The 14324-nt window shown below is 44.8% G+C and overlaps 1 protein-coding gene across 3 annotated transcripts in view; it reads left to right on the plus strand.

Moving 5' to 3' along the window:
- Positions 1 to 259: 259 nt before the first annotated feature.
- The window catches only part of LOC149370300 (scoloptoxin SSD976-like), a 35416-nt gene continuing 21351 nt past the window's right edge, over positions 260 to 14324 (plus strand). Inside the window, exon 1 of one of the 3 annotated variants that reach the window (XM_089561149.1) lies at positions 260 to 499. The gene's annotated coding sequence lies outside the window, so the exon portion shown is untranslated. Of the gene's footprint in view, positions 500 to 10919; positions 11101 to 14324 lie in introns of those variants that run through there. The other 2 variants (XM_089561140.1, XM_089561156.1) reach the window with 2 other exon arrangements.

Here is a 14324-nt window from a genome sequence, read left to right on the forward strand (position 1 = left end):
ACTCTGACTGCAATCGGAGGGCGAACGATGTTTTCCAGACACAATCAACAGATCCCCAGAAATGATTGAGCGTACAGCCGCTATGCTTTTCCACTTCCCTCCGCGCTGTCTTCAAGGAAGCGGATAACGACTGCTTGACTCTCGAGCAGCTGCTGTTATCTCAGCGCGCGCAGTGAGGCGACCACGTGCAGCTAACATATACCGCGGCCTCTGACCTATCAAGCGCTGCAAACAAACGACCGCGAGTGTTTGTGCTAGTAGGTCTCGATATACTTTAGTGGCCACATTCCTGCGAGCTTCTCGGAGCGGCTTCTGTTTGAGTAAAGCGATATATTCTTCGAGGAACACAAGCCATTGCATAAATGGCTTGAGGCATTTCTGGTCGACACCGCCAAACTCAGCCACGAATATGGGATGCAGGTTCCATATATTGGCTGTCGATGACAATTCTGCATAGCCATCATGGGATAACATCACAAGGACGGAACGGAAAGCAACGGTAGGTATGTAGAGTACTTATATGCTCGGCCTGTAAATTATGGCTGAGTAAAGGTCTACTACTAGTACTTCCTGTAGCGGTCATAGTGGCAAGTGAACAAGGAAATCCAGCAAAATGTTTTGCTTCAGCGAGAAAAAAAAGTAAGTTATTTGAAAATTAAATTACATTGAAGCAAGGACACAGGTTTCATTCCTTACAAATAATGCTCTTCAGATGAACGAAATTTTGCGACCAGCCATTACGCGCCTCGTACACCATATCCAGCCAACGCCTTGAGTTTTTTTTTATCTTTATTGACTTTATTATCTGCCTTTATCTTACAGAATGCCTGTTTCCGGCGTTATAAAACGAACAGCTCACGATATATACATGTCACTTAAATAGTTCCTTTTTTTTAAGGTCGTGCTAGACGCCTCACTATAATTCCAACATTCCTGGAATCAATAACTGTCAGACTCTCCTAGAATAATTTGAATACCACTTACCCGACGAAGGCCGACTTTTCAATATAGGCCGAGTTTTTCAACCTGCCTACACACACTGAAGGAGAAAGGTACCTGCCATATTTCTGGAAATAATCCACCCATCTCACTCTCTGCCTCTCTCCGTGACATTTGCTTCTTTTGAAGTTCATTCTGTTAGCATAAGGTACTATCTGTTATCACCATTTGCACTGTATACCCTGGCCGTGCCCCTTTCTTCTTCTTGATTTCGACTAGGACATTATCACCCCGCGTTTGTTGCGTGACGCACTCTGCTCTCTTCCGGTCTCTTAAGCCTAGACGTATAATTCTTTATTCGATAGCTCGGTGTGCTGTCCTCTGTATGTTTCAAGCCTCTTCGTTAGCCTTCATGCTTGCGGCCCATAGGCCAGTACTGGCGAGGTGCACTGTGCTGTCCTTTCTTCTTTAGGGTACTGGTACTGCGCTATTCGTGACCTGAGAGTTCCTGCCAATTTTCCCACGCGCCATCCTAATTCTCCTAGCTATTTCACCATACCATGAGTGTCTATGCACTCCAATGTCATCAGCAATTCCAGATTACTTGGGTGTTCTTCATTAACTCCTATCCCAAACTGTTCCGAATATAGGCCTCTGAATATCTACTTTAAACAGGCAGTAATTAGCATTATCGAGATAGTGTCTCTCTGTCTGACACCCTTAATTATCGGAATTTTAATGCTGGCGTTACAGAGGGCTATAGCGGCTTTTGCACCCGATATCTGCCAGTATTTTTCCATAAGGCTCCTCTACACCCTGATTCCGTAATGCCGGCATGACAGGTGAAGTTTCGACTGAGTCAAATGCTTTCTAGTAATCTTTGAAGATTATATGTAGGAGTTGCTATACTCTGCGACTTTCTCTATTACTAGTTTACAGTTTGTATATGGTCTATTGTCAAGAAGACTTAAAGCCAGCTAGTGCTTCTAAAATCTCTGACTGAGGTAAGTAGCTTGCTCGAAATGATGTATTGGAAAAAACTGCTCAAATTCCTGTAACATAACTCATTTATTTGTTTAGAAAACTGCCAGCTCGTGTTGAAGGAGTGTGGGAGGGTGGGATTTACACCGGAACACAACTGAAAAAAAAAGAAACCAACAGTGCGAAAAAATTTTCGTATAAAGCTGTGCGGTCCTAGCATGATCATAAAAACAGTTTGCTGCAACAAATGCAACCCACTACCGGCAATAAGTTCCTAAAAATCATTCAGGAATACAACAGATTCATCGAGTTCATTCCAATCTACTATAGTACGCGGAAGGAAGAATTATTTATACACATCGTTTTTACAATAAAACGGAAACAAATTTATTTCTATTTCCAGTCGAGTAACCAGACGAAAGCGCAATATACTCGGATGAGTTGCTTTGCAAATGGCCCCTTAGTATTGCGTACAAACAGCCCAAACGAGATATTTTTTTTTTATTTTTCTTAAATGGATATAAGCCCTGCTTTCAGAATCAGGTTAAAAAGAGACTTTACGCAGTACTTATTAAAAAAAAAATCTTGCATTCTCGTTTTGTGTTGTTTCTAATCTTTGAATATAGGTGTCAGTAAACGGATCCTAAATAACATTAGCTTATTGAATGACCGGAAGTACAAGACATTTATGTGCCAGAAGATTTGTGCTACTGTAATGTCATGCGGGTGCGGTTAGCTTTATGCTTGCGTTTTGCTATTTCCACATGGCGACACGGCAGCAACGATTTTATTTCAACGCATGTAACAGCCAAATTTTAGCTTAATTAAGGACAACTCTTTTCCATGACATAATCCTTTGACTATGCAAGCCGGAAAAAGTTTCCCCGTCTCGCAGGCGTGCGCGTACCTTGAGAAGGCAAACGTGTTAGGTGATACCCACCGGAAGCCCGAGTGTCGTGCCGCGTCTTTTTTTGTTGTTTGCATCACGGCTGTTGGAAACCATAAACTGTCGTTCCCGGGCGAGGCTTTCTGCGCGCTCATTACCATAAGCAGTCTGAAAGGAGCCCGCCATAGAGCAGGGCGTGCCTCACTTGTGACTCCTCCGTCTTTACAAACATGAGGACACGTTCAGCAACAGGTTTGAAGCCGAGGCAATCCGCCAAGAGATGAGAAACTTGTAGCCCTTTTTTCCAAATATCCCCCCAAAGAGCAAATAAACATACTTCAGGTACGCGTGCCTATAAATATGGTGCCGTTTCCCGTCCTAGAAGATTTTTTACGATTAATTAATTTGATATAAACGTTGTGCTTAAGATCAGTGCCGCAGGTTTTGAAGGACACAGCGTCACATGTATTCACTCGGTACTTAACTGAGCACCATTTTTGTGTGATCCCTGTTTTTGTAGTTGCTCATTATTGATGATGTTCCGAGCTTTCTCTATGTTGAAGTTTATTCTGCTATTGACGGCCTTTCTAACGTTTCCTGCCGATGTTATTGACGTCTAGTAGGAGTGACAGTTGTGACTACCACATCGCCCTCATGTTATTCTGCGTTAATTCTTCTTGCCTTTTGGTTCTGTGCACAAGTTCTTTAATGCACCCAAATAGCTGTTTGGAACAATTCAATACACCAAGATGCATAGAATAGCGCAAGCAAAGTATAATATTGTTCTGAGCTCTAAACAACTCGAAACCGCAGCCAAGTTTCCTGATAGTGCACGTTTCATGGGTCCATGTCCTCAAGTAGTTGTGATGTGGGGTCATCCTCATCATCATCAGCCTGACTACGCCCACTGCAGGGCAAAGGCATCTCCCATGTCTCTCCAATTAACCCTGTGGTTCGCCAGTTGCGGCCATCTTATTCCCGCGAATTTCTTAATCTCCTCCGCCCACCTAACTTTTTGCCGCCCCCTGCTTCGCTTGGCTTCTCTCGGAATCCACTCCGCTACCCTTAGGGACAAGCGGTTATCTTGCGTTCGCATTACATGCCCTGCCCAAGCCCACATCTTCCTCTTGATTTCAACTAGAATATCAAGGGCTAGCAAGATATTTGCAGGGCTGTCTTTGACCTGTTTGTGGACACTTCCGCTTGACTATATAAAGCATACAGCCTGATAGCCTCAGCGGAGCCCCTTTTGTTTCCGCGAGACGTCGACATGCGCTGTACTTCGACGAAAAGAAAAGGCCGACGCTTCACACTGCTCGCCTGTACATAACAGGATGTAAAACTTGCGAAGGGGAAAAAGAAAAACAAAACGAAAGGAGTGACTGAGTTCTTGACCCAAGTAGGAAAATACTCGATCCAAAGCATTGCGGCCCTGATTGTTAAGGAAAATGCCGGAGAATTCACTAACTACTAGCCAGTTACATGCCAATAGATTCCTACGTTCTTAGTAACTGGAAGTAGTAGAAGTTGAACTAGTTAAAGTTACCACCTCAAGAAGCTAGTAGCTAGTAGTATTTACTAATAAAATGGGTAGAAACTATTTTTAGATATGTTGCTATGTTAATCGTATGATTTGCAGGCGTGTATTCTTAAATTTGTGCACTATAGGGAAATAGAAAAGGCTATACGTTGAATTTATCAATTGCAGACACCAGTAAGGGCTACTAATTTGTGCTGGCCGTAAATCACTAACTTAGGCTTACACATATTGAGCATTATGAGCATTACGAGTACAAATTATGCGAGGTGTTGGTATCAAATATCCCTATCGGGTACACACAAAGTTTCAGAATGCAAGGAAAACACAAATCAGAAAGGGTCACAGAAGCGTGACACACTCCACGCGCGTGCACAGGTAGATCTTTCTCACCATGATAAACTCCGCAAATCTGATTCTCAAGCTACGGACTAGCGGCTCCTACTCCCTGAGCTCAGATACCAGCCTCAATTCGGAAGTCGCGATTGTCGAAACAGGATAGCCTACATAAACGCACACCGCCGCTGAAATTTTTAATTACTAAACCATTTTATTCACAAAAGAGTCTGTGTCAGTTGCATTTTAAAGATTTTTTTTATGGTTCAAGGAGCGGTTAATGAGCAGGCACTGACTTGAGACCATTGGGAGTAAAAAGCTAAGAAGCGCCTCATTTTACTACCTTAAACAAGGTAGTAAAAGTAAAAGAAATAGTTAAACACAGTCGGAGCTAGTAACTGCTGGGCTATCTTTTTGCTACATTTTTCTGAAGAGTACTGGTGAAGGAAAATATTTAATCATATTGTCACGTAGTGGTCACTACAGTACGGCGAACAGGAAACCAGCGAGAACGTCTTCGAAACGAAACTCTTTATTCGGGCTGACTTGCGCCCGCAAAGCACTGAATCACTCGGCGGCGGCGTTGCAGCAAGCGTGCTCGACGGTCGTCGGACAGAATGCCCGCCGCTGTCGGCCGCGCTCTTTTTAAAGCCGATAGCGAATCTTCGAGATAACGCTTTAGAAGTTACTATAACATTCTGGCAAAAACTAGAGTCGGCTCCGTCCGGATGCGATCCATCGAGATAATTCTTGGCGCGTCTTGCGTCACAAACGAAGCGATAAAGCGGCGTGCCGGCAGCCTTGAAGCATGAACAAATAAACACAACAAACAAACGCTACAAAGACTCGCGGCAATATGCACGAGCGCCAAGGTTGATTAAATAAAGAAGTGCGCCACCGTACATGACCCTTGCATAGCAGCGACTAATTTTTAATGCTACTTTCCTGCCCTTAGTCATAACTCTTTCCCTGTTTCAAGCGTCCTTCCGCCGCGCAAGTAAGTCAAGCGACGTAGCGTCCGGAAACCAGCGCGACACGCTGGCCGACGTTGTTATCAACGAGCGCCGGAGGCCAAGGGCGACCTTTCTTGTTGTCCTTTTCTTGTCGTCGCTGCAGGAGAGACATCACCAAACAGCGGAGCACTTCCTCTCCTAATCTGATATTTCCGACAAAGCTTGTTTACACAGAGAGACGTACAGCTCTTGTGGATCTCGTCGACGTTTTTTTTTCCATATCACAATTAAATGGGACAGCGAAGCACCTTACTGCGCTAAAGCTCTAAAATAACATGAAGTAGCTTGCCTAGTGCGGTCTCACACTTCACACTGTCGAAACTAATCAATGCAGTGGCGACACAACCCACGGGCACGATTAAGAGACAAGGCCGGTAAACATTTCTAAGTTCTACTATACGATCAGTGCCAGGTAAGCAAATGCAGGTAACTCGTCGAGTGAAGGCAGTCAGTTCCTTACAGTCAGTTCCTTACAGAAGACAGATCCGTTTTTAGAAAGGTGCACTGCTTTTCGCTACTGGGCTGTAAAGCTGTTTTTGGGAGCCTAAATGCGATGAAAGCAGTTCATGCCTTTATTCTTGTTCTCTGTGAGATTTGAGGCTGCATATGCTATTTAAGTGGTTAAATGAGGCGAATTTCCTTCATAACAATGTTTCCCACCGCATATGCGTCTCCAAATTTCTATCCAGTATGGAATGAACAAAAGAAAGACTGTATGAAGCAATGGCTTCTCTACAGTTAGAGACATCGTTTCTATTATAAGACTTCAATATTACCACTTCGATAACACTTCAATATACTCATACCGGGTGTCCCTCCTAACAGTAGCCACTATTTTAAGAGGCCGAGGCGTACTAGTCGAGTGAAACCGAGTTGGTATTATTGGGAGTCGCATAGCCTTCTCAGAAGTATTTTTCTTGTTCTGGAAACTAATTCCTTATTAATCAACAATTAGTTAATTTTTTAAAATATTGGTGTCAGGAATAAAGTTGTAGTGTAGAAGTTGTGCATCGCATTAAAAAATCCCTAGCCGAAATGTTCGCACGAAACTACCAGGACGGGAAGAATTTTTTCTTACCGGCCTCGAAAGCGGCTAGCAAATATAAAAACTTCCGCGTGGCACAGGTTCTCCCACAGCATCCCAAGATGCGACACAGAAAACAAAATTTGCTTTACTCCGTACAGCTCTTCCCGCCGAGGCTTTGCGTGCGCAGATGACGAGTGATATGCGTAAAAACATGTCACGCTGTATCTTGACCTTAAAGTCCCCAAATAAAGCTCAGTAAATGGCACCTTGGACCGAGCCTATCGGCCAGCTGTTTTCCGAGACTACCTACTTCACAATTCACACTTTACTCCTGAAGGCAATCTTTAAACTGTTAAGTATATAGCAATTCTTAATTATTCACTTTGCAGAGGAAAAATACTGTAGGCTAGGAGATGCGGGTCTCAATGGCGCTCAGTTGGTATCGCTAGGGTAGGGCACTCCATATAATTTAAAAGCTTCATTATATTTTCAACTGGGAAACATGGTATAGACTACTACCGTTCTGAGTTGCGCAGTACTGCGTCTATAGTTCGACATACCAGTCTCACTATTGGTATAGCACTAGTATTACTTGAGGTAGGTATCAACAATACACTCTGTGGTGGCATTTTAAATGACAGTACAGGCTAACTTCTTGACTAGTTACTTAAGTTGCTGCAAGATGTGGTGAGGAATTCAGTACTAGGAAATAGAAAGGTTGCCATATGCAGAGTTTTTACCTAGGACTTTGCACAATTTTCAAAAATAGGCTTTTTGAGTTTGAGTTAGAGGAGCACTTTTTTAGGCCTCAAATTGTGAGTGGTGTAGTACACCAGAATACAGTTCAGACGAGCTAACTAGCAGACCGGTTAACTAAAAACGAATAGTTTACTTCATGTCTATTACTGTTAGGCTGCTCAATTATTTCGACGCATGTAGCCCACGGTAAATAATAAGCATATTAGTTTTTGAATTTTCAAAAAGTTGTTACCTTCGGCGCTGTGGCCAGCAAATTTTGGCTACTTCGCGCCAAAATACATGCGCTTTTGAGAAGCTTGCAGGCAAAGCAACCTGTCCACTTCGTCTAACTCGTCGAAATAGCCAATATTTGTTGGACCATAGCGCCGAGGGTCACCGTATTTTCTAAAATTTAAAAACTTATAAGGGTATTACTCACGGTGCGCTACACGCCTCTAAATGCAGAATATTTAAAAGATCAAATGTTCAATATTAGTTAAACAGCCTGCCATTTAGGTAGCACGTCTTGCTTTTATTAGATCTGCTACACCACTGACATTGATATGCAGAAACTAAGCGCCCCTGTAATTCCAAAAACCTATTTTTAGAAACTGTATACAGACTTAGGTGAAGAACCTTGTATATATATAGGCTGCGCACTGGCAGAGTCTTTGCGAGTAATTTTGCGCAGGAACGAATCAGAGTTGGCGTCGACGAAAGCAGAGTTTTGGAATCCTCCGCTCCAGCCACAACAAACCTTTCTGTTTGTTTATCGCTGGTCTTAGCGCGGGGAGCCCTTCTGAGCGGCATCAATGGCGGTATTTTTAGTTCCTCACCGAACAGACACGACGGCTGCCTCTGCTCCTTGATGAGAACTAACCTTGGTAAGCTCGCATGGTTAATCTCTTCGTGGTGTGCGGCCCGTCCTCAATGCCTAGGCAGCACTGCTGTTTACTGATTGCTCTGCGTCCTCCGACCGCTGGTAGCCACCGACATTGAGGCGAAAGCGAGAGGAGATTTTCTTCGGAAGGAAAGCTACGGCTGATCACTTCCTGGTGTGCGCGACGCCACCCAGGCACGCGGGCGCGTGCTATGTATGGCTCCAGTAGTGCGCGTAGAGTGCCGGCGCCCGTACCTCGAGATAGGCGGTTGCTGGTAGCGTGCTCAAACCGCGACGATGCCACCAAAAATGCTGCTTTTTCCGCTCACTATGCTCTGTAATGTGGCGCTCCTGTTGGTGCCGAAGACTTGAGTGAAGGTTTCATATATGGGGGTGGATTTATGTGGTGTTTTCTTTCAAGTAGTATTTTTAGATGTGAAAAAAAGGCTGGTCAACATTTTTTTACAGCGTGAAGCTGTTAGAAAACTCGAATCAGAGCTCGGCTATGCGCTTTGCTTTAGCGCTTGAGCTGATACCGCTGAAGCCCCGTGTCTCTCGCTCATCATTATTACTCTGATGGCGTCGCGCTAATCACGCTGTCACACACCGCGTCATTCGACCGTTCCTGTCCATGTTGTCTTTTACCTGGCCGACCACATGAAGGAAAAAGAATTGTTTTGATGGAATGATAGCAGCAGTAGCTGTATCGCCATTTCTACATGCGATTTAAGCCAAAGGCCAAGAAGTTCTCATTATGCCTAATGGCTAACATCTCGATTAAAAAAAAACTATATCGCATCTAGGCGGACACCTGAACTTCGCCGTAAGGGAAGGGAGGAAGGTGGGAAGGAAAGAAGAAAGAGGGAAAGAGGTGCCGTAGTGGAAAGCTCCGGAATAATTTCGACCACCTGGAGATCTTTAACGTGCACTGACATCGCACAGCACATGGCGCATTTGTGTTCGCCTACATCAAAACGCGGCCGCCGCTGCCGGGTTCGAGCCCGTGTACTCCGGCTGGGTAACCTAGCGCTCTAACCACATAGTCACTTTGCCTAATAGTGACGCTCCCGTGGAGAGTTGAGAGTATAGATGAAGAAAGAGAGGATTTGAGGGTGTAGGTGCGCATGAGAGCTTGGTTTTGCGCAATGAAGTATCTGGGGCCGCTGCCTGTACGCGCGCAGTTGAGTCACAGCACTGTGAATGCTCAGCTAGCAGCGTCACCCTGATAATAAACGTGTACGCGCTAACACAGGAAAGCCGTAACGCCGCGTGTGACTGCCAGGAATGACAAAAGGCTCGCGCGGCGAGCGAGCACTCAGTGGCTTCTCTGATGTTGCCCGCAGAGGATCGCTGGTCTCATCGATCAAACAACGCTGCTGTATAGCGATCAAGCAACCGATTTGCACTGCAGCTACTACCTAGCTGTTACACTCAAGTCCGGCGTTCTTGGACATAGCTTTGAATATTGAGGCAACTGAGGAAGACTGCATAACAATGGCATAAAGATATTGATTAGAATAGTCTAACCTTCCAATTTGTCTCAAATGTTTTGGTTTTAAAGGTTCTCGTGCGCTCGCACAGAAACAAATGGGGTGCTCAAAAAATGTTTTGGTTTTAAAGGTTCTCGTGCGCTCGCACAGAAACAAATGGGGTGCTCTTATGGCAATAATATTAAGGGAACTGTGAAATATTGTAAAATACTGTTGCCAGCATATTAATGGGAAATGTATAGTTCCCGATACATAGCAACAGATTGCTTTTAAGTTTTGTCCCATGCTCGCACTGAGCAGCTAAGTCGCCTTTGAAAACCAATGAAATGCGTTTTTGTGAATAAGCAGCAGGAAAATATAAGCGTCCAGAGGAGAGATCTGCGGCACGATGTAAGAATGGTCTGCGGACTTATTGGTTGTTATGGTGGTGTCTTATGATATATGAAAAAAATATACTCATAAAAAAGTCTCCGTTGAAAAAATGCGGTTGTTCAGAATTTTTTGCTATGACTAGCGGCAGCTCTCGCTATGCTAAGTTAGGCGGACCTTGATTTAGACTTTTTCTAATAAAGACGATATAAACACGATTTGCAAAACTTCGACCCTTTGTCCCCACCCCCTTTTCTCTACAGCCGCTTCTTCTGACAACTGCCGGTAAATGCGCCCTCGTGCCTCTAGTTATCACATGAAATGAATCTGCTCAATCTAACATTGACTCACCGTGTTCCTCTGATACCTACAGACAGAGCTCGGAAAAGTTTACTCATTTTCACAAATTTCTCCGTCATGAAGTCTAGCTCAACTAGTTTAGCCAATAATATAGGCTGACAGTGGGGCAGTGACGCTGCTAAGCTGCAAAAAGATCCACAGTCCGTATATGAAAGCTTGCGTAAACGTCCCGGCACCGAGGGGGCGTTCCGCCGGCGCTGTTGTATTTCTTCGATGCGGAGAGGCATGCGTCGCAGCGATGCTTCCGGAGGGGAAACGGCCGATACCCGTACTGAGGCCTCTGTGACTGACGCCAACCGCCGCATACCCCCCCCCCCCCCCCCCCCCCCGCCTTCCTTCCTGTGCTTCCGCAACCGGAGTTCTCTTGCCACAGCGTCTGATCTGTAGAGCACACTCGGGAGCGCTGTCGTCTGCCTGGTGCCTGAGTGTTAAGGATGAATGTTGCAATGGTATGTTTTTCTCGGCTGAGTACTCGAATACATTCATGGACGGCAATCGTGTAGTGTGATGCTGACGGGGTAGCGACTGTTGGCGAACTATTCAGGTACTGTACTTAACAGCTTGTTCTGTTACACACAGCGTGCATTACGCGTAATGACAATTGTCTACCCATGCTTGTGCTACCTTGGTATACTTTGTACAAAAACCTGCTGTGCACGAACGTTCGGTCAGAGTTTCCGGCTAGCCAGAAGCGGTTAAGATGTGATAATATTTGTATGTATTTGTACAGGCTGTTTTCTTTGCTTCTACTCAAAACATTTGTAATCACTTTGCATTGCCTGCGCTCTGGCTCGTTGGTCTGCGATTTGGCTTCTAAAAATTTCGGGCTGCTGTATCTCAAATGCTGCGTTTCGTAAAGGTGCCTCGTTATCGCTTCTTTAGGATTTAATGTAGTGTTGCTAAGTACATAGTGCTTTCCGGAACATTATCGCTATTTTACTCCCGAAGGCGGAGGGAAAACGTCGAAATAGCAAGCACTCTTTAGGGCGTTTGAGGAACAACGATTAAAAAAAATTACCCACTACATTTCCGTCCTTTTATAGAAAGAGTTTAATTTAGATTTTCAGTAATTAACTTGTGCCAAAGATAAAACTCGTCAGTAGCAGTTTACATTCTTTTTTAGCGACGCTGTGTCTTCGGTGTATTGTGGTAAAGGCAGCATTTGAGACATGCATCATAAAAGCGGCTATTATAACAATGTATGTGGCTATAATAGCGGCTGTCTTAGTATTTGCAGGCATATCTAAAGAAAGTTTAGCATACTTCTTGCATTCTGGCTTGTATACTGCTATGCTCTACTAGGGCACTACTTAGTAAACGCGTTTGAAAATAACTTTTGTGTTGTCTTCCACTTTTCTTGCACTTGATGTGGTGATAAGACTGGATAGATAATTTGTGTGGATTGTAGGACCATGGACACATTCAGTGGTTTCGCAGAGCGTCGACCGATTGGCAGAATCTTTTACATAAGGTTAATTTCCCGATGCTCATACGGACAGGAGGAGACTCGCGAATATCATCAGTAATACTTCCAACTGCCCTCCCCCTTTCCTTTGTACCTTCGCCAGGTGCATATCCACTCCGGCGTCTTTCGTGGTGCCTTAAATTTCTGATGTTAGGGTGAATATTGTAGCAAAATTTACCTCATAATAAAAGAGTGTTCTTACCTGATAGCTAAAAAAAATTCTCTAAGGGATACACTTTGGCGGCACACTGCGAGGCGATCGATTTTCGCTCACCGTAGGAGAAGCAGTAAATAAAGTGCGGAACCTTGATGCGATTTTTAAGGCCCCTAATTTCCTTTGGATCGAAATTGTATTCTTGCTTTTTTTGTGTGTTCAGAGGTAAAGAAGCAACATGCAATAAACGTGTCTTACGTGAACGTTTCGAATACACGGTTGTGGTATTTGTAAACGAGCAATGGTTCTGACGATGATACTAGCCCGAAACCTCTCTTGGTATCAGTGGTGCGCCGTTTGAAAAGGTTTCCGCACTTGCAGACGACGCGTTCCACGAAGCCATTGAAAAAGCGTTGATGCAGACGATGCGTGTCGCGCTGGTTTTGGTAAGGCAGAGCAGAAAGCGAAACATTCCGCGCTTTGTTTGATCACGCGTCGTTGCAGGCAGGCACAGGAAAAGTTTTTAGATAGGGGGCAGCTGGAAAACAGCGCCAGTGCGTCAGGGAGCAGAGCGGACGCACAGGCGGCGGCGCTGCAATCGGTTAAGGATGAGCGCGTCGTCTGCTACTCCCAGCTTGAGGAACATCAGCAGCTCGCATGCGTACAAAAACGTATTTAAAGAACACAAACGTAGTTCTCGCCTTGATCTCTTCTCTATTAATTAAACAAGACCTTTTAGTCGCATTTATAACCATAACTTTAACAGGGCTCGTCAAAGACGCCTTGGCAAACGGCTCCTCGTCTCATTGTGACTTCCTAGCTGGCAAAACCTTCAGGGAGCCGATATAATGAGGGAATGCAGTGTTCCGTCATGGAAGCTTAAAAGCTCCTTGTTGGAGCTTCTTTAACCTTATCTCCGTGCATGCCGGAGCAAGTTATTTCCTTTAGGGTTCTAGAAGCCGGTTTTTGAGGCTTTTAAACGTAAGATTTCGTATTCAGCAAGGTGATTTTAAGAGGTAAATTGAAGTTTGCAACGCGGCCGAGGCCGCGAAATTCAGTGGCGTGTCAATTACTTCTGAGAATGTGAATCAGACGATCTTTTGTTCCTTAACGCGTCTCTTAAAAAAAGTCATGGGAAAATCTCATCATAAGGTGCTTTTCACCTGCAGTCGCTGCCGCAAGGGGAACCCCAAAGGGCCCGCACTTCGCGAAATTTAGTGCCGTTACTGCGACTTAGACGTTTTAGACGTGTTCCAAGCAACGTGTAAGAATTCTTGCGCTTCACATCGCCCTTAAGACAAGGAAGGTAATTGTTAACGCTCAACAGAGATACGGTCTGCACAGAGCTAGTGAAGCGGGCCTACAAACTACTTTGCGCAACCAAATATCAACTATGTGAAAAAATTTATCTAGCCGAACTATGAGGGGCAAACGGCACGTCGTGTTTCTTCGAATTTTTCGTGTGAAACCGCCGAGAGAAGAGCCTTCTGTTACGGTCGAGATCTACAGCCCAAAGAACAACCTCGAGCATACTTCCCTTTCGTACCCCAAGCGTAGAGCCCACGCGAACTTATCAATACGCAGAAGAAATCAAATAAGTGAATACTAATAGCAACACGCGACTAGCCGCACCCGGCGCAGACTATGCGAGGCGCGAAACAGACACCAGTTATGCAGAAAACTTATCACGTGACCAAGCGCAGCCAATAGGCGTCACTGCGGCAAAGGGAAAACCAAGAAAACTAACGCCGTACATTCACAACCCCACTGATGGCGCTCGCTTCTCTTTCAGATTAAAGCGGCGACAGAATGGGGCTTCATCCCCGGAGCAACTTTTGCAAGTGTCCCTATTTATTCACGTTGGGCAATGATGACCCACCAGGCTTTGATCAAGCAGTGTAGAGCATATTTTGTTAGAATGCCCAGCGTCTGCTGAGGAGCCTGCACATTATGAACATCTAATGGAATCTCGCACAATTGCCTCTAACTCTCGACTGTGTATTAGGATCCTTAGCCGGCTATAGGCAGCATAAACTCGCTATGAACTTTTTTTTTGCTGTATTAATGGCATTGGTCTTCTAGAGAAATTGTAGCCCCTCCATTCAGCGCTCTCAATTCACATCCTCAAAGCACAGCGCCTCCTAGTTTC

Source organism: Amblyomma mixtum, chromosome 1 (genome assembly GCF_055824585.1).
Source record: "Amblyomma mixtum isolate Tamu chromosome 1, ASM5582458v1, whole genome shotgun sequence".
NCBI classification, from domain to species: Eukaryota; Metazoa; Arthropoda; class Arachnida; order Ixodida; family Ixodidae; genus Amblyomma; species Amblyomma mixtum.